The sequence below is a fragment of the Gracilinanus agilis genome, chromosome 2, assembly GCF_016433145.1.
Source record: "Gracilinanus agilis isolate LMUSP501 chromosome 2, AgileGrace, whole genome shotgun sequence".
Classification (NCBI taxonomy): Eukaryota; Metazoa; Chordata; class Mammalia; order Didelphimorphia; family Didelphidae; genus Gracilinanus; species Gracilinanus agilis.
Genome location: NC_058131.1, coordinates 88,945,366 through 88,967,536, shown reverse-complemented (window position 1 = coordinate 88,967,536; position 22,171 = coordinate 88,945,366).

The following is a 22,171-nucleotide window of genomic DNA, read 5'->3' as shown; positions in this document are numbered from 1 at the left end:
TCTCAGATATATGGCATCATCAGAAGAGGACTGATATAAAAAGATAAGCCTCTATTTGAGGGAAGAGTTTGGGGTCAGGGCAGCTGGGTGCCTCAGTGGGTAGAGAGCCAGGCCTAGAGACAGGAAGTCCTAGGTTCAGATCTGGTCTCAAATACTTCCTAGATGTGTGATCCTGGGAAGGTCACTTAACCCTCATTGCCTAGCCTTTACTGCTCTTCTGCCTTGGAACTAATATTTGGTATTGATTCTAAGGCAGAAGGTATGGGTTTAAAAAAATTTTTGAGGTCATTAAAAGCACTGTTCAATACAACTGACTGTGCTCAACTGACTGTCCACTTGCAGAATCTGATTTATGTGCTTGTTGAATAGCTTGCTTATCCAATAGCATATTGTAAATTGGATAATAATCATTCTTCATCCACTTGGATATTCTTATGTGGATAGTTAGGTCAACTTCTTTTTTGAGTGATTATAGATCTAAATTAGAAAGATCTGCAATGTTTTGGAGCTTGATGCAACCAATGCCTTCTGCAAAATGAGCATTTAGAGGTCTTTACTATCTAAAGGGAATTCCACTTGGAGTCTTAAATTGGACTTCCCCATGACAGAGGAAAACACTATCTCCTACCTTGCTTGACATTAATAATCAGAGGACTACTGAACAAGGTTTTCTCCAGTGGCATGTTGGTAAATACCCAACAACTGGCTTTCTGGCATGACACTGTAAAATTTAATCTGAATTATTAATATTTTCTTTAGACTTTTTTCAATCTAGAAATCAACCCAATAATAAATCAAGTCCTGATTCATACTGTTTGCTGTGTTCTGAGGTGTAAATGCTCAAGCTGAAAACAACAATTAGCTCTCAAAATCCAGTATGAACTCAAAATCCAACATAATACTGATTATTGCTATAGTTACATGTTTCAAAGTACCTGTATGCCTTTGATATATGCACAGGAAACCACTTTGTTGGAAGGCAGAAACTTAAGGGTAATCTTTCATTCTTTTGATTAAATAGTTTTTCATAATCAAAAAACAATAAGTACAGTAGAATCTTGTATTCTTTATACATTTCAGTTAATTGCGTGACTTTTGAAGAATATAGGTTGCACAAGTATGACTGTTTTATTCTTAAGCACTCTTCAAAGATATCATTGAATATATATTATTCATATAAGAATTTTTATTGCAACTAGAAAGTAGGTATATGGGTGAGACTGGTATGTTCACAGTCACCTTTTTTGGTAATAAAAAAATTAAAAATTAAAGATTTTTTACAAATATTTCATGACCTCTTCTCTTCTCTATATCTTGAGAACCAATCTCTTAATACCTTCAAAACTGCTATCTTTAGCATGTACTTTCACTACATATACTTGGTTTGATCCAGCTATTTTTCCCATCTTTGTTTTCTTTGTTGCCATTTCTGTTTCCTCATACGGCATACCAGGAATTCTAATTTTAGAGTCCAAATGTATTGACTACACTGCTAGTGATAGAAAGAAGAGTTTGTCATATTTTAATAATTAATTTTTCTTACTCTACTTCCATTTATGTCTTAAGGATGATTTTAATTACTGGAGTCTTTTGTTAAACTTTCTTTAAACATCTTTTTTCCCCCTTCATTGCTTCTTGTATTTTGTGAGGCAATACTACTCATAATTTTTTATCACCCTCCCTTATTTTTTCCCTTTCTTTTTTTTTTTAAACCTTACCTTCTGTCTTAGAACTGATATTGGTTCTAAGGCAAAGAGCGGTAAGGACTAGGCAATTGGGATTAAGTGATTTGCCCAGGGTCACACAGCTAAGAAGTGTCTGAGGTCAGATTTGAACCTAGACTTTCTTGACTCCAGGCTTAGTTCTCTATCCACTGAGATATCTAGCAGCCCCTATCTCCCCTCATTTTTACAAATGATTTAATATTCTAAACTGATATTTCTCTTTGTTGTCACGTCTTCTTCTTGTCAAAAAAAATGCTTATCATGAACTTTGCAACATTGTATTTCCTAATTGAGACAGTTTTTAGGCTTTTTTTTGGTATTCTTGTGATAGGTTTACACTGATGAAACTTCCTTGGGAAATGGTGAGACTGTGTAGAGGAAGGTTCTGTTCTACATCTCTTATTTTTCAGCATCTATACCTTATTTAAACAGGTCAGACTGGAGTTGCTTTAATTGGGTGCCATGTCTTCTCATTTTTACTCTTTTGTCTAATTTGGAATTGACTTAGATCTTTCCTCTATCAAGTTAATGGCCTGATAGTACCTAGAAAGCCAATATGGAAATATTTACTGCATTAGCAATCAGTCGTTTCTTATTTATTACAATGTTATCAATTTCATTATTTACCATGTTATTTGATTCTTGCTTTGTCCGATAACAGCTCAGATTTCTTCTTAAAAGTTTTCGTGATATTCCCTTAGTAGCAAGCCTTACTCGTAAACAATACATTTTTTCATACTCACTTTTGATTTAAGTCCTGGAATAATAAAGTATATATTAATTTAATTTGGGGTCTTAGTGATTTCATCATAGAATTTCTCTGATCTTTCATCTTCTGGAATAGATGTTGGCATATAAACTGTGATTATATTCATTATGCTCTTTTAAAAATGCTTATCATGAACTTTGCAACAAGGAATGATTAACTACCTCATTAAATGATGGTTCTTGTTATCTATAGACACATACTAAAAAAACTCTGATAACTCTTTTATTTCTTTCTCCAAGGAGGACCTGTGAAAACCATTCTTTCACCTTTCAGGCCTAGTTCTGCCCACTATGACCAAGTAGAGAAAAAACCGAATCTCTCTTTACAAAATAGTCCTTCAAATACTTACAGAGAGCTACCGCATCTTCTCTGGGCCTCCTCTGGACTAAATATTCCCAGTTCCTTCAGCCAACTTCCTTTGGAATAATCTTGATATCCTTTACCATCTTGGCTACCCTACTGCAGTTATGCTTTACTTTATCAATGTCTTTCCAAAACATTACACTTAGAACAGAATGTCATATTCCAGATATACTTGATGGAGACAGAGCACAATAAAGTTATCCCTTTCCTTGTCTTGGATACTTTGCCTCATTTAAAGAAGTCCAAGATGACATTAATTTTTTAAGCTGCCATATTGTGACCTTTTCAGACCTAATTCTTATCAATGATCACACTGACAACTCATATTGAGTTTGCAGTCTCTGGTTAAGAGGAGCAAAATGCACTGGACATGGCCCACCATAACTACTATGAGTTATTAAGCCAGTGCTAGTGCTACTGGAAAGGAATTTTTACATTCCTAACAAAATTAAATCAATATAAAAATATAGTAGCTGACACAGGAGATAATGAATTCTCTACTGGAAGCCTTTCATCAGAGACTGGATGACCACTTTTTGGATATGATGTAGAGGGATTATTTTTCATGTATGGGTTGAACTAGTTACTCTTTTAAGTAGCTTCCAACTGAGATTGTGTTATTTTTCATGATTTCTCTGGTTCTTTTTGCTTTATGATTTTATGAAAGGCAACACATTTTACCTTGGCATTTGTCTTTCCTAATAGCCTGCTTTTTCAAATAATGTATTTCATGCAGCTGCTTTGTATATTTTAGAAAAGAAAATGAAATATGAAAGCATGTGAATGTCTGTCTCAACCAATTGAAAGAAATTAGTAGGAGGGAGTGGGGGAAGGGAAAGGGAAGAAGGGAGACAGAAAAGAGAATAGCCAGGTCAGGAAGAGAAGGGAAGGAGCTTCTAGGCCACAGGAGAAATGAAAAAAAAACTACAAAGTCTGGAAGTCTTCCATCTTCAGAAATTTTCATCTGAAGCATGAAATTTAATCAAATGTTTAAAAATAGAAGAACAAGTGAACAAACAGAATTTCAGGCAACAGGAAACTGGGGCTGGTATTATTTTTCCATTTATTACAATGAAGGTATGTGCTAGAATTAGCTAAAAGATTGTTATTAATGTCATGTTATTTACAATGTTGATAAAAAGACCAAACATAATTAATACTTTGTTTTTTCTGAGGTGAGAAGGTAAGGAATTGTATTGACTCCACTGCTAGTGATAGAAAGAAGAGAGCAGGCTGATTGCTCCAAAAAAGGCCAATTTCCCTAAGTCTGTGATTGTCTCTACCAAGGAGATGTCAGCATCAAATTTGCTGGAGATGAGTTCACTAAATATGGTGAGCTTCTTTCTCTTTTTTCAATAGCTTACATTTATTTCCATCTTACGTTTCTGTAGGACTTCCCACTTAATAAAGAACTCTCACAATAACCCAGTGATTGGGCATGTAAGGAAACTTGGGCTCAAGGAAACTGAATGATTTGTCAAACTTACACAGCTGGGATTCAAACTTAGAGCTTCTGAATACAAGTCCTAAAATTGTTCCACTCCATCACAGCTACCAGTCTATAGAAAGAGCATTCCTGAGTTAGATTTACATATTGCTGATGTTCATTAGCTCTAGTTCTCCTCAAGGATAGAAAGTGCTTTTTCCAGTTGAGTCATCAACCATTCTTTACTGAGAGTCTACTGGTATTCAAGCTTATGTACAATGTGACTCCTACCAATTTCAACTCAAATATTCAATTCGATAAATATTTAGTAAGTGCCTACTCTGCACCAGGCATTGTGCTCTAGAAATATGAAAAGAGGCAAAAGAGAATCCCTGTCCTCAAGAAGCTTGTAATCCAGTGGGAGAGACAACATACAAGGAAAATATGCAAAGCGAGCTGTATATAAATAATCAATAAAAGAGAAAAAAAGGTGGAATTGAGTGGGGGTTAGAGAAGGTTTCCTGATGGAAGTGGTATTTTAGTTGAGACTTAAAGGAAGCCAGGGAGGTCAGTAGTCAGAGCGGAGGAAGGAGAGCATTTCAGACATGGGGGACAGTCAGAGAGAATACTCAGAGCTGAGAAATGGAATGTCTTGTTGGTGGAACAGCCAGGAGTCCAGTATTACTGAATCTAAGAGTATGTGTCAAGGAGTAAGGTACAAGAAAAATTGGAAAGGTAGCAGGGGGATAGGTAATGAAGGGCTTTGAGTACCAAACCAAGATTTTGTATTTGCTCCTGGAGACAGTAGGAAGCCACTGGAGTTTTGGGTGTGGGGGTTGTGTGACAAAATCGAACCTGAGTTTTAGGAAAATAACTTTAGTAGCTGAGTGGAGAATGGATTGGAGAAAATTGAGGTAGGCAGACCCATCAGTGGGCTATTGCAGTAATAATCAAGGTGGAAGATGATGAGGACGTGAACTAGCAGGGCGGCAGTGTTAGAAGAGAGAAGAGGGCATACTTGAGAGATATTATAAAGGTGAAAGGGACAGGTTGGAGATGGGGCAAAGGGGATGAGAGACAGTAGGAAATCCAGAATGACTCATGGTTGCAAGCCTGAGGTAGCATACTATTCCCTTTCTTCTACTCAACTCCAACCAAACTTGGCTACTGGCCCCACACAAGGTTAGGGTGCCTTGTCTTATCATGTTCTCATGCCAAACGCCAACATCCCCGATTCTATCTGACAAAGGTTTTGATCTCATCCTTAAAATCTAACTATGTCTACATAAAGGGAAAGAGTTCATGACTAAAAAACCAGAGAGGTTCACAGAAGACAAAATGGTGAATGTGGTTATATAAGATTAAAATTAAAAAGTTTTCACAAATAAAACTAATGGAAAAGGCTCTAGAAGCCAAGATGGCAGCTGAGTAGCAGGGAAAGCTGGAATGAATAAATCTAATGCAGTTAAAGTGAGAAGAGACTAACTATCTGGGGGAAAAAATCTGTGCAGCAAGTGTTCTTGATTACCACATCAAAATATTGATTCATAATGAGTTTTTGGTTCATTAGAACCCAACTTTTTTTTTTCTTCAGATGAGTTGCCTGTCCAGGCTCGACTTCCTTAGGAGAATTCTTCAACCATGTATTTTACATCATATTGTGAGTGGGTAAAATTGTCTCTCAGCAAAAGGTCCAAACCCAAGTCTCAAAAATTTGTTATTGTATCTGTAATATCAATTTCTGATAATAAAATGGAGGACAGGATGAGTGACAACCAACAGTTTAGAATTTGGAACTTACCCAGATGCCATGAGCCAAGGGGCAAAAGGCAATTGCTGCCAGCACTCTAAAAAGGCAGGAGCTGAATCAAATGAGCTCTCAGTTGTGAGAAATGGACCTCGGTGGTGGGTGGGTAGGCCAATCAACCTGCTCAAGTTACCTGTATCCTGTTTTCATTGATTACCACATCATCAACCACTGAATAGAGCTGTAAGATATATACCAACTACCTGATTATCAAGAAGAACATCATCAAACTCACACCCCCTGGTCAGGGCCAAGGTGCCTGGCCTGATCAGGTCCAAAGAGGGAGAGGAACCTCTCCAGCCAACAGAAGCAACCTGATTATCAATTGATCATCCAACTTAATCATCTATAGTCTAGCATAGATTCCCAACACCTTCTTCCTCAACCTTGATCCTTCTCCTCAGTTTATTATAATTAAATCCTTAAAACTTATTTAGGTGAAGGGCTGTTATTATCCTAAAGATCAGTCTAATATTCTTGCATCTAAAGATGCAACTAAAGTTAAGTTGCAGTCATTGCGTTGTCCAATTATTATCAACATCTATCCTCATCATTAGCATCTTATCCATTAAGTCAACCCCAAGACACAAAACCAGAGAAGCTGTGTGATTTAGTTCACAGCTTCTCACTTAGTTACTTAGTCCTGGGCACTGTAGGTGGGAACTGGTGCTCAGATGAGCTGCAAATATTTGTGGGACCTGGTGGTCACTACCTCAACCTTGGTGTTCTCTTAGGCTTCCTACCCTTACTCAGTTTAGGTCCTTATGCCATCTGAGGACCTTGGGCCAGTTCTCTATCAGGCTCAATCCAGGAGCATCATACCAACCATAACATATCCCATTGGCTGACTGACTACCATTATACTGGAATAAGAAAATTTTCTCTCACAGCTTGTTAAGCATAGAGTAACTAAAATTCTTATTCCATTAAAGAGAGAATCCACAAGAATGTGAAAATTTTGTTATGTTCCAAAAGTCTTAGTAAAGCTGCACCAGGACTTTTGGTATACTTTTTGATATTCCCCTTGGATAACTGTGCCTTGACAGTATAGATGACTTTAGTTACCATTACTATTTTTGATTTAAATATTCTGACAATTTTTGAAAATAGCTTATACAAACAGCAAAGCTAAGGGATTCTTTTTATAGGAATTTTGTCATGAAAAGGAAGATATATATATATATATGCATATATATATATGTATGATAACGAGGGGATGTCAAGATTAAGTAAGTGATTCTGTTTTATCTAATATAGAGTGGAGCTGAGTGTTTTTGTAGGCAGTGTGGAAAGGGCCTGTACATGGCCTGTATGTGGGGATAATGTGAAGATGAGACATACGATGTATTTGACTGAGGCATGCCCTTGGAAAAGATAGAAAAGGAAGGAATTTGGGGCACAGGTAGAGAGCATGGAGTTTCCATTTCTTCAGAGGAATAAAGTAAAAGAAAGGAGGGGAGGATGGGTGAAACTATAGAGGGTTTTTAGATATAGAATGGAGTAGAAGATGGATGGAGGAGAAAATGGCCCTCAATGGATAAATCCTGTTTCTTCAGTAAAATTGAAGGTAAAGGTATATACTGAAAAACAGTAAGTCAGAGAAGGCATGGGAAGTTTCATTTGAAATGGGAATGTTTGGAATAGTCACTGGGAGAAGTGAGAGAAAGCAGTGATTGCCAAACTTTTTTGATTGCACACATATCCACAAAATAATTTGAATGATGAGTATATTTATTAAATCTATTATATATGTAATGCTATATTTAAATATGTATGATATACAGTATAAAACAAACAACAATAGAAACTAAAAGATAAGATAATGATGAAATGAGAAGCAGTTAGAAGGCTCAGTGGATAGAGAGCCAGACTTTGGGACTGGAGGTCCTGGGCTCAAATCTGGCCCCAGATACTTTCTAGCTACATGACCGTAGGCAAGTCATTTAACCCCAGTTGCCTAGACCTTACCACTGTTCTGCTTTGGAACTAATACTTAGTATTGATTCCAAGACAGAAGGTAAGGGTTAAAAAAAAGATGAAATAGACAATATTTTAAAAATAAATCTTTTATTTTTTAATAGGAAAATCTTTCTCTTGCTAAAATATTTAATGTCATTGAATATACTTTCTTGTTTTATGACATCTTGGTTAATACATTGTGAAACAGATATTCAAAGGTTTGCTTTTAAGTTCAGAGTATTTTGTCCCTTGATTTTAATGGTTGTTATAGCTGAAAGATACTTTACCAGGATGCATCAATTCAAATGGATAAGTACATTGTTCATGGTACTTATCTTAGGATACTAATTTTTAAAATTCTATCTACCAATTATGAACATGTTTTTTGGCTGAAATTCAGCTAGTAAATTTCTATCTTCCTTGATGTTTTTGTAAGCTAATAAGATGTTGATTTTTAATCTTTGTAATAAGTAGCTTCAAAGCCCTCTGAAACCTCTAATTTGGAAGCTTTTAAAACAGGCTACAATTTTTTTCCCTAGTTTTTTAAAAGTACACAAATTCTAAAAGTTTATATATTAATGAAATAGTTATATAATTTTGGGGGGACGAAAGTTTAGTTTTTAAATGTCTTGATAATCACAATGACTTCCTTCTATCATTAGCTAATATCTTGAGGTCCAATAAAGGATATTTCTAAAGTTCTGGTGCAGTTTAAACTATTTAAACTAAACCTAGGATAAGATTGCCAAATGGGCAAAAGTCTTTGTATCAAATTTCTCCAATAAGGGTTTGGTATTCAAGACATAAACAATTGGTAAATATATATGTATGTGTGTATTATATATATATATATATGCACACACATAAATAAAGAATACTAGCTATTCCCCTATAAAGAGGTCAGAAAATATGAATAAACAATTCTCAAAAAGAAGAATTACAAAATATTTATAACAACATGAAAGAATGCTCTAAATCATTAATAATAAGAGATACAAATCAAAACAACAAAAAATGAGGTTTTGCCTCATTCCCTAAAAACTGGCAAAGATGACCAAAATAGCAACAGTCAGTGCTGGAGTGGTTATGGAATGATAGACACACTAATAATGAATTCTTGGTGAAGCTGTGAAAGCATGAAAGCTGCGAAAATTAGGTGACTAAGACGTCCATGTCTTTTCAACCAGACTCCATTAACTTGGCTTATACATCAAGGAAGTTATTGATAAAGAGAAGGTCCTTATTACACAAAAATACTTGCTATAGTCCTTTTTGTGATAGTGAAGAACTGGAAACAAAGTAGATGTCCATCAATTAAGGAATGGTGACACAAATTATGGAACATCAATATAATGGAGTCTTACTGAGATGTGAGAAGTGAGGTTTGTGATGAATACAAAGAAGCAAGGAAAGATCTTTATGAACTGATGCAGAGTGAAGTAAGCAGAGCCAAGAAAATAATACACACAATAACTACAACAATATAAATGGAAAGAACAGTCCCACACCTATATATATATATATATATATATAACTACAACAATATAAATGGAAAGAACAGCCCCACACCTATATATATATGTGTATATATATATACACACACACACACACATATATATATATATATATATATATATAAAATAAAATTATAAAGATCAAGTAGGGCTTCAACAAAGAGATACTCTCGATCCAGTCCTTTGTGGAGGTTGGAGGTCTATAGATGTTATATATTGTATGCAGGATTTTTTCAATGTAGTGGTCACTTGTACAGATTTTTTTCCCCTTTCTTAAAAAAATACAGTTAATTATATGGAATGGCTCTCTGGCTGGGAAGGGGGAAATATACTTGGGATAGTTATGATGATATAAGAAACAGAAGACGTCAATAAAAACTTATTTTTCAAAAGGTTGGGGAAAATAAAATAAATTCTCATTGATATCTTTTGTTTATACATAACCTAAATTTCCCAGAGTGTCTCTGTCCTTTCCTGGGGGGCAGGGGCAGGGGTGCGCTAGAGAATTTTTATTGACCAACTCTAAAAGTATAACAGACTTTTATTTTAATCTGAATTATGACATTTTCTCCATTATTATTTTTAAGTCTGGACAATCAATAAAACAATGTATCAAGCCCTGATTTGTAGCCATTTCTGAAGCGTAAATGATTACACTGAAAATTTAACAAGTAGATCTCAGCTAGTGAGAGCTCACTCCAGAACACTTTTGCCTCTCCCCATCCCAGGGAGCCATTCCATATAACAAAAAATAAAACAGAGAGAAAAATGAAACCTTTCAGCAATACTAACCAACAATCAATTAGTTAATCAATAAGCATTTATTGTTTATTATATGCCAATGAAGACAAATTTCTCCATGAAGTACTGATCTTAAAATTCTTTTATTTTATCTTAAATTGGATAGTTGGATTAAAGCCATGTTTTAAAGGGGTTTAATGATGGCTTGCTTCCTAAACCTGGGCCAAAATGAAACACATTTGACTAGGATCAAGAATAAAACCATTTTAACTTTACACAAAGATTCAGTGATAAAACAGAAACCTTACATAGGACCTGGCAACAGAGTTTTTAAAAGATGTTTATAAATTATAAATTTTATATAAACAAATAATTTAATATACTACATAGTTATATAAATAAAATATACATTATCAGTTTTAAAAACAGTAGTCACTTTCCAATGTAACTGAATTAAGAGATAAAATGCTAATTATTTTGAATTTGATACTAGAAACCATGAATAAAGATACCATTCACTGATCTCGAGTAAGTGCTAGGGATATAAAGAAAAACCAAAACCAAAACCAAACGAAAAGCGTGTCCCTACCTTTGAAGAGCATACATTCTAAAGGAGGAAAATAATATATACAAAGATGAGTACATACGAGATAAACATGCAAGATAATATCAGAGGGAAAAGCCTATCAGAGGAGGAATCACTTGAACACAGTCTTAAAGTTTGACATTTTACACAATATTTCACACTTCTACAAAGAAGTAGGCAGAGATACCTTCTCATAAGTCTTCTTTGGAATCAGGCTTGATCATTCTGATTTCACAAAGTTCAGTTTTGATCGGTTGTTCTTTCCAGTTATATGTAGTTATAATCATTTCTGTATACATTGTTTCCCCACTTGCTTTTGCATCAGTTCATATGCCATTCCATGCTTCTCTGTATTCATCATTTTTATTGTTTCTTACAGCTTAGTAATATTTCATTATATTCATGTACCGCAACTTGTTTAACTATTGTCCTATCAATGGGCATCTATCTTGTTTCTAGTTCTTTGCTAACATAAAAAGGGCTACAGCAAATATATCATGCATTTGGGGCCTTTCCTTTTGTCATTGATCTCCTTGGAGCATATTCCTAGGAGTGGTTTCTCTGAGTCAAAAAGGATATATGGACAGTTGAGTCACTTTCTTTGAATAATTCAAAATTCCTTTTTAGAACACTGGACTAATTCACAAAGGCAGGAACAGTTTTCAAATAGGGATGTGAAGACTGATCATTTAACTAACCCAAAAGAGAGAGACAGAGAGAGAGAGAGAGAGAGAGAGAGAGAGAGAGAGAGAGAGAGAGAGAGAGTGAGTGTACTGGAGCAGGGATATTAGAATTAGCCAGACCCTGAGATGAAGATTTCCGGCTCATCCAAACCCTAGGATAGAAATCTTTGGGCATCGGTCAGGTCCTTAAAAGAAAATTTCTGAGTTAAGACATATTTCATGCCTATAGGAGAAAATCCCCCTCTACTTTCTTTATTCATCCCCTTTCTCCCATTCTCTATTTTCCCATCCTCTCATCCCTCTCTGTTCTCCTCCCCACACCATGGAGAAGCTTGGGCTTCACTCTGGGCCACCGAGCCCTGAGGTTCTTCTTTCTGAGCTGAATGGAGCCTGTGGACAGACGCAGCATGTAACTTCATCCCCCCCGTCACTCCACACATCTCCTCATCCCCACTGAGTCTACGTTCATGCTCCAACTGCTGCACATCTGTTCGGCAAGGCAAATGCTTCATCATCCAATCCTGGGAAGAGATACTTAGGGGAATTATGCCACTGGATGCACATGCTGGTACCAGGCAAAGGAAGACAGTCCCCAGTGGACAAACAAGGCCACTAAGTTCTTGCAGATCCTGAGGGAGGAGCTTCTAAATATCTCTAGCCTTTGCCTCCATTGAGAACCACTTCTCAAGACCTTCTGAGCTCTCTCTCTATCCTCTTGGCTGCTGTTCTCCATTGTTCAGCCAGCTCCTAAAATGAAACTCCTTTAGAAAACCTACCCTGAGAGCTTAGCCCTGCTTAAAGTACTAATTCCTGTGACTGACTTCCCAAGAAGGAGGGAATAAGGGTAACAGGCTGAATGAGGTTAAATAGGGAAGGTTCCTGAAGGAAGTGAGTCCTGAGCCAGGTTTTGGAAGAAGGAAGAACATGGAGATAGAAAGGATCAAGGAGAGTGTTCCAAAAGAGGAATGAGAGCTAGATAAAAGACCCAGAGAGCCAAATCCATTGCATTGTGAAGGACAAGAGTAGAGGATCTGTTTAGGAGGTGACATTCTCATAATGCTATAGATATATGATACATGAGGAGTTACTAGCTTATCTGTGGGCCCCCAAAACCAGAATCCTGAATCCCTGATGCCCAGGGGGAGCCGATGCAGTCCCTGCTCCCAGACTCAGCTCCACATTCCACACATTCTTTACGCTCAATTAAGGAGAAATAATCAGGGGGACTAGGCAGAGTGCAGTGGGGCTGCCGTGACCCGTGTAACCGGGATCACGTGCTGAGGAAACCACCTTGGTCAAAATACACCAAGCCAGAGACTTCAGGGGGTAGGGGAGCAAACTACAGGCAAAAGCACATTGGGGTTCCTCTCTGGAACAACAGAAAAGGCAAGGAAGCAGCATGGACATAATAGGGGCAGAGGGGGCCCAAAGGGGGCATATACACATGCTGGTCAGGACTGAGGAAAAGGGATGTGTGTGTGTGAGAAAGAGAGAGAGAGAGACAGAGACAGACAGAGAGAGAGAGAGAGAAAGACAGAGAAACAGAAGAACTAGGGAGAGGAATCTTCTTTCCCTACTCACTCCACTGTCCAAGTTGGCTGCTCCGCTCAGCTAGATCATTATTAATTCATTGCTACCAAGTAAAAGGGAGAATACCACCTATATCAGGAGATAGAAAAATGGTTTCAGGAAGACCTGAGTCTTCTTTAAAGAAAAGAAGAGAAAAGAAAAGAAAAAAGAAAAGAAGAGAAGAGGAGAGGAGAGGAGAGGAGAGGAAAGGAGAGGAAAGGAAAGGAAATCCAGAAGGGAGAACTGGGACCAAATAAGCCTCAAATCAGGCAACAGGTCTCTCTGGTAGCTTCTTACGCCATCACATGCCTAACTCAAATTGCAGTCTCTAAATTCTTTCCCCAGATCACAGCCTGGCACCAGATATCAAGGAGAACAAGAAACCAGAGTAAGATGAGGAGGGTAGTGAGTTGCCTCTTCATCCGAGGTATTATCCCTATCTACTAGAGTAACGAGGCATCCTGGTCTATTATGAGGGACGGAAGGAGGAAGGCCATGAGATAATCAGCATATATATGAGGCATTGTGGTATTGTGGAAAAAATGCTAGTGTACAGGCAGCTAGATGGTATGGCCAGTAGAATGCTAGACTTGGAGTCAAGAAAAACCCAAGTTCAAATCCTGCCTCCCTATGTAACCCAGGGCAAGGCACTTACTTCCTCTGCCTCAGTTTCCTTAACTATAAAATAAGGATCATCATAGCATCTCTGTTCTATTATTGTGAGGATCAAATGAGATAATATTTGTAAAAGCACTTTGCACATTTTAAAGCTATATATAAATGCTCATTATGAGTACTAATATGGACACTGGTAGTAGTAGTAGCAATAGCAGTAGCAGCAGCTATGGTAATAGTAATAGTAGCAACAATAGCAGAAATAGCACTAATAATAATAGCAGTAGTAGGAAGAGTAGCGAGCACAGTAACAGGAGTAAGAGTTGTAGAGGTGATGGTAATGGTGATGGTAGTAGAAGTAATGTTAGCAGCAATAGCAGTAGTATTAATAATAATAATTATAGTAATGGTGGCGGTGGTAGTTGTGCTAGTAGTAGTAGTAGTAGTAGTAGTAGTAGTAGTAGTAGTAGTAGTAGCAGTGATAANTAGTAGTAGTAGTAGTAGTAGTAGTAGTAGTAGTAGTAGTAGTAGTAGCAGTGATAATAATAGTGGTGGGAATAGTAGTAATCTTAGTAGTATAAGTAGTAGAGGTAGTGGTGGCTATGGCAGTGGTAGTAGTAGTAGTAGTAGTGGTATAGTGGTGGTAATAATGATTGTGGTGGTAGTGAAAATGGTCATAGTGGTAGTGGTAATAGTGGTGGTGGTAGTAGTAGTAAGAGAAGTAGTAATAGTGGTGGTGTTGGTAATAGCAGTGGTGGTAGTAGTAGTAAGAGGAGGAAGAGTTGTGGTGATAGCAGTGGTAGTAGTAGCAAAAGCAGTAGTAGTAGTGGTGGTGATAATGGTATTAACAGTGGTGCTGGTAGTAGTAGTAGTAGTGAAAGTAGTAATGGTGGTGGTGGTAGTGGTGATAACAGTGCTAGTGGTAGTAATAGTTGTGGTAGTAGTAGTAATCGTTGTCGTGGTGGTGGTAGGAGTAGTAGAGATAGTAGTGATGGTGGTGGTGGTGGTAGGAGTTGGAGTCAGAGGACCAGGGTTCGAATCCCACCTCTCTGTCCTCCACCAGTGATCTTGGGAGAGCCACTTCACTCATCTAGACCTCTTTTTCTTCGTCTGTAAAACGAGGGGTCTTGACTAGATGGCCTCTAAGGTCCTTCCCAGTCTTTCCTGATCCCTGACTAGCTGTTTTCGAAGGACCTCTCTGATCACCGGGTAGCGGAAAATACCTTTGGGAGAGTTCTTCATTTGTGTCCAGCCACGATGCCCAGCTGAAGCCGCTGGCTGGGAGCTGTCACTAGGTGTGGAGACGGTCTCTGCAGAAGCATCGACTCTCAAAGTCCCCTTTGGGGAAACAGTGAATGCCATCCACAAAGCGACTTGTGCCCCAAGGTAAGGGCTTGGTCAATGGCAGGATTATGAGGTCGATTTTGAGATTCAGTTTAGGCGCAAACTCTAGCTCGGTTCGGGGTTCCCGGGTGTTCCTGGGGAACACCAGGAGGCTGACTGGCTTGCAGAGCATGGCAGAACCAACAGAAGGCAGCGTAAAGGCTGGGCATTCCCTGCTAGATGAAGGAAATGGCCACAGTGGTGTTAGGGGGACCGTGTAAGGCGCCAGCGTCCTTGGGAATCCGAGCTTTCCAAAGGAAAGGGAAGAGGAGGGAAGGGATGTATAGGGGGTGGGGGCGTAGATAGGATGGTCACGTGTGTTGTAGGTGAAGGAGAGACGGGATCTGTGTTGTCTGTGCTGCTGTGACAGCTATGATGTGCCTCGTGCATGTATGAAGAGGATGGCCACGTATGTGTACGTCTATGGGAATATGGCACGTTTATGGGATGTAGGGATTGCGTGGAGCCTGTGTGCCGGTGCATGGTACATACAGGATGGAGGTGAGGTGGGAGACGCGTCTGCATACGGCCAGCGTGCGCTGTGCCATGCAGATGCTGTGGGTGTCTCTTGTGGGTGTGTGAGCACACACCTGGAATAACATTGGCTTCAGTCACTGCGAGAGAAGAAATTCCCTTGACTGTTTTATCGGAGTCGAAGTTACTAAATTACGTTGTTGTTTTAAATCTGAGCTTCTCTCGCGGCAAACAGGAGGCTCTCAGGTTCATGGACTTAATGCTTGGCTGGTCCTGGAGCTCGGCTTCCCCAGCCCAGGGCTCCCAGGCTCCCAGGCTCCCAGGCTCCCAGGGCAGGGGGAACAAAAGTTCCCTCTCTCCGAGCTTTGAAGTGGAAACACTAACTGTTCCCTTTAATTAGAAAGAAACCCCCTATTGTTCCTGCTTTATTACTTATAGCTAAAGACATCAGGGGGAGGGGAAGGGCTTGGGGCCCCAGAGCCTCTCTATCCTAGAGACAATCTCTCTTGAGTCTCCCGACCTTCCCCAACACCCCCTACCCCCAGATCAGGCCTCATCCACCAAGGAATCCATCAGAACTTGTACTTATCCCAGCTCAGCGCTGTGCCCACCTTGGGGGAAGAAGGGGAAGGAAGTAGATGGAGTCTCCGCCCTTAAGGAGTTTACAGGCTGCTTAAGAAGACAAGATTAGGAGCAGCTGGATGGCTCGGTGGATAGAGAGCCAGGTGTAGAGATGGGAGGTCTTGGTTCAAATCTGGCCTCAAGTGACCCTGGGCAAGTCACTTCACCCCTATTGCCTGGCCCTTATTTTTTTAATTTTTTTAATTTTTTTTTGCCCTGGAACCAATACAGAGTCATGATTCTAAGATGGCAGGTAGGGGTTTAAAAAAAAAAAAGGAAGAAAGATTAATACACTCACACTACAAAATGGAGGCTAATTAAGAATTGAGCATGTAGTATGAACACTTCTTAGTGCCAGATACTGAAGTCAGGTCTAAGTTTGAGTCTAGGCTCTGGGTACCTTTAACCAAGACCATTCATGTTATTGAATCCCAGTTAATAATAGTAGCTGATATTTATTAAATGCTTTGTTGTTGTTCAGTCATATCCAACTCTATCCGTGCTATCCATGGGGTTTTCTTGGCAGACGATGTTGGATTGGTTTGCCATTTCCTTCTCCAGTAGATTAAGGCATAGTTAAGTGACTTGTCCAGGGTCACACAGCTGGCACATCTGAGACCACATTTGAACTCTGGTCTTCCTGACTCCAGACTTAGCACTCTACCCACTGAGCCAACCAGCTGACTCCATACAATGCTTTACAATCATACATTGTCTCACTTGAGGCATATACAGAAGTACAATAGATATTCTGTATTTCCACTTTACAAATGAAGCAATTGAGACTCGATAAATTTAGATAATGTGTTCTTGGTCACTTAGCTAATGTGAAAGGTGGAATTTGAATCTATATCTACATGGCCAAAAATCCAATATTCCGTCTACAAGGCAACACTGCCTCATTTGTCCTTGCTGGTCAAGCAAGAGAACTGGGCTCTCAATGTCTAAGGATTCTTCAGCCTTTAATTCCTCCAGTCTTTGAGTATAACAGTAATGATGGGAACAGAGAGAAAATAAAGGAAAGAGGTTATTTCAAAGGAAAGAACAACCAGGTCTGTTGACAAATGGGGGAGCAGAAGAGGGAAGAATCAAGCTGTCTATCCTGAACAAAAAAGGAGAATATGGGTAAGAAATAGGATAGTTAGAAAAGGGAACCAGTTTGGAAAGCAAATTTAATTTTGTTTTAGACATAACCATTTTGAAGGGAGGGTGGGACATTTACGTAGGATTCTCCTGGAAATTAGAAATGGGGATGGCTCAGGGCCAGAGATAAAGATCTGTGAATCATCTGAGGAGACGTGAATTATAACCTTCGGAGTGTAATGACATCATCAAGTGAGAGAACCTAAAACAGAGGGCGAAGGACTGAACTTTAGAAAACAGCGAGGCAACACAGAAGTCAGGGGAGGAGAGAATTTCTAGAAAAAAGGGGCCATCAGCAATGTCACATTCCTCAAAAGGGTCAAAGACAACGAAATATGATGAAAATCCATCAAATTTAGTAATTTAAAGGTCTCTAGCAAATAGACAAGTTTTAATAGAGTAGTGGGGACAGAAGAAATTTCAGGATGTTGAAGAATTTGGATTAGGGGGAGGAAATAGAGGCAGTGTAGGACAGGGCAAGTGATATAGACCCTGGAGTCAGTGGATCCAAGTTCAAATCCTAACTCTAATTCCCTACATGACCTTGGGAAAATTACTTACCCTACCAGAGCCACAATTTCCTCATGTAAATAGAGGGGATTGAACTAGCTGGCCTCTGAGATATCTTCCAAATCAGCAAGTATAACCCTAGGGAGTGAATGTAGAAAATTCATACAGGAAGTTGGTGGTGAAAAGTGGCAAAATAAGTAGTGATTGATTGTAGTGACTGATTGGAGAATGTGTTAGTCTAGAACCTTTTCAAGATGGGAGAGATCTATGAAATCTATGTATATTTATGGTCAGAAGAAAAAGGAGCTGATGAAGAAGGATAAATTTAAAAGATGCAAAGAAAGAGGAATCAAAGTCCTGGATGGGTAGAAGAATGGTTGTTGTTGATTGGGAATTTCTTATTTTCTGATGCATAGTTATTACATGGATTTTATTTTGCTTTCTTTTTCAATTAGAGGGAAGAAGAGAAGGTAGATTTTAATTAATTAAAAATTAAATTAAATTTGAAAATAAAGGATAATTATCTTTTATTATCCACTTAAACTTTGCTCTTCATATATCTGTTCTGTGATTATATAACCTTTACATTACTAGGAAAAAAAGATCTATCCATTGGATTCAATTCAATAAAGTTTGATCTTATACTTAGATGGGTATACAACACTATCAAGAAAGAAAAAGAAAAAATAGTTCATATCCTCCTTACATTATCCTCCTTCCTCTAATGGGGATCTAAGCCCACGAAATAGTTAAGTAGGTAACAATATAATGTGGGAGCTAATTAAGTGACTAATTATGTGGTTCAAATAAAAAATGCCTCAGGAATTCAAAATAGGGGAAAATTAGCTAGTAGTTTCCAGGGAAGGCTTCAAGGAGGAGGTAGAATGTGATTAGGGCTGGAAGAATGTATGAATTTGGATAGATGGTGAGGAGAAAGAGATGTTCACTGTTCTGAGTGAAAGAGCATTGAGTGGCACTGGACAGAAAAGAGGGAACAAAAGGATCAGCATCTCTCCAGCTCTTCCTTCAAACCAAGAGAAGTCAAGGTTTTCCATTAGGATCCTTATTCAACCCTTCTCTCTTCACCTCCTCCCATCAGCATCTCTGTCTTATTTTAACACTCTTCATTCTCACCCTGGACAGAAAAAGGAATTCAGTCCCTGAACTCTGGAGATGACAGTGGACATCAACACTCACAGTCTTTACCCCTACCCTGGAAAGATCTTTAATATGACAACAACAAAAGAAATAACCCTTCCCATCTGCTCACTTTGTACTCTGCAATGTGTTTACATTGATGGGGTCTCCTTTGATTCTTGTAACAAATCCATGAGATAGAATAGAACCTATGATATTATCCATATTTTCCACAGGAGGAAAGGAAGGCTTGGAGAGGTCAATTGATTTGAACACAGTCCCATCAGCATAGTGAGAAAAATCCTTTAGTCATGGATTGAAAATCCTTTGGATTCAGAAATATTTCAAGCAACTCTTTTGATGGTAACAAAAAATTAGAAACTAAAGGAATGCCTATCAGTTGAGGAATGACTAAATAAATTGTGGTATATGAATATGATGGAGTATTATCATATCATGAGGGAAAAAAAGGATGATTTCAAAGTCATAAGAAGACTTAGAGAAACCAATATGGAGGAAAATGAGCAGGACCAGGAGAACAATTCATTCTTTAACATCAGTATTATAAAAATGAACAATTTCAAGGATTGGTTTAAAGAATGAAAATGAGAAGCAACAGAACAATCAATATGATAACAACACTGTAAAAACAAACTTTGAAAGTTATAAAAAAAATCTAACAATGAACATTGAAGATTCATGATTCCAGAAGGCCAGTGGTAAAGCCTGCTAGCCACCTCCCATAGATTTAAGGCATATTATATATATATATATGTATATATATATATACATACATACATATATATATATATATATATCTGTGTATGTGTGTGACCATGCACGTACATACTGTTGTATTTGGGAAGCTGTAAGATGACAGGAGTCTGTAGCTATCAAATCTCTCAGATCCTTTGGTCTATGGAGACACATACACACACACACACACACACACACACAAACAGGCTTGACTGAAGGGAAGGACAGGATCTTGCTGAGAGCTCCTTCACTTCCCCCCCCTCCCACTAGGCAGTTAGAAAATCAGTTACAATATGGAGGTTGATCTGATATCTTCTTGGCCCAGACAGTAAGCTAGGAAAGACTAAAACTCCTATAACTTTCTCTAAATTATTTCCCCACAGGATTAAATAAATAGGAGAAGCTTGATGTCTTTGAAGCTCACAGGCACAGAGGATAGGGTTTTACTTCTGGGCTACAAAGCAGGAGGAACTCAGCTTGAGGAGGTTGTGAGCATATCCCAAATATGTAACTAGGCACTGATCCCAATTGATAAACAGTTTAGTAATAGAAGGGAATGGAAAGGAAAGGAGATGGAATAAGGATTGATAAGGTCTGGGAAGCCCTCAAACTATGTCTAAGCAGCCCCTCCCCACAAAGGGGAAAGGTAACTTGAATAGCTGATCTGCTCCCTAATCCTATAAATAATCTTCTCCTATATCTAAATAACTAAACAGAGGTAAACTGTGATGTTGTTGGATGTCAAGCCCAGGTAAAGCAGGTTGGCAGTTAGGAACTAAAATGGCTTTGCTCAGATTCAAGCTTCAAGCCCCCCAAGAGCCACCCAGGACCCAAGACCCAGCAAGCAGAGGGACCTGCCTACTCCAATCCTAGGGCACCAACCACATTTAACTGCCTCCTCTCTCAGAGTTCTCTGGGGAGCCCTCTGGAATTCTGAGCTGTAGCCTGAACCCCCTCCTTTGCAGCTTGAATTCCTCTCTGCAATATGAATCTCACAATATATATTTACATATATGTGTGTGTGTGTCCCACTCTCTACCTCACTGAAAAATAAATTCCTTGTAACAAATAGTAGTAGTCAAGCTGCTTACCTTGTGGGGAATAGAAAGGGCTAGAAAAGACACCCTAAAAATTGGCTGCTTCACCCAACCTAATCATGGCCTGCTTACTGCAGCAGGTAGGGATCCTATCCTACAAACAAAACACACACAAAAATACACAAATTTTTACAAAGATGATTCCACTCCTCATTGGTATATGGAATGATTATACACTGAGAGACAACACAAAATCCAGTAGACTTGAAAGATAAACAACTCTTGTTGTGAGAGAGCTCAGCAGATATCCCATACAAATAGCAGTACTGAATGAACCAAGGCTGGCTAATGAAATCAGGTTGGATAAATGTTTTTCTGGAGTGGTCACTGTGACAAGGGACACCATGAAGCTGGCATGGGTTTCGGGTTTCGCAATCAAATCTAATCTAGTTGACAAGATTATAGACCTACCAAAAGTAGTGAACGACAGGCACATGACAATGCCATTGCCACTTGTAGGTAAATGCCACACCACCATCAGTGTATATGCTCCCACCATGATGAACCTTGATGAGGTCAAAGAAAAATTTTGTGGAGACCTAAAGACCCTCATCAACAATGTGCCAAAAGAGGACAAGTGTGTAATTGTGGGTGATTTTAATGCCAGAACAGACATAAACTATCACATGGCAGCAAGTCCATGAGAGGAATGGAGTCAGAAACATCAACATGAATAGTCACTTGCTACTGAAGATTTATGCATCTCATGACCTTCTCATCACCTATACTGTCTTCCATTTCTCTAAACACAATAAAACTCCATGGAGGGGGCAGCTGGGTAGCTCAGTGGATTGAGAGCCAGGCCTAGAGACGGGAGGTCCTAGGTTCAAATCTGACCTCAGACACTTCCCAGCTGTGTGACCCTGGGCAAGTCACTTGACCCCCATTGCCTATCCTTACCACTCTTCTACCTATAAGTCAATACACAGAAGTTAAGGGTTTAAAATAAAAAAAAAAAACTCCATGGATTCATCCTCTCAGCAAACACTGGCATTTAATAAACTATGTTATTGTGAGGAGAAAAGATGGGCAGGATGTGAGAGTGACAAAAGCGATGCATGGTACATAGTGCTAGACTGATCATACATTTATCCTAAGCTAAACATTTGAATTCAACAAAAGCTATGGCCCCAAGGTAAGATGACTACCAGAAGATTTAATGTCAACAGATTAGAGCACTTCTCCATGAGTGAACAATTTGTTGCTGACTTAAGAGAAAGTTGAGCCAACACACAGTTGATAACAATGGAACAAAAAAGGAATGGGTTCCTTTCAGAGATATGGTGTATAGACA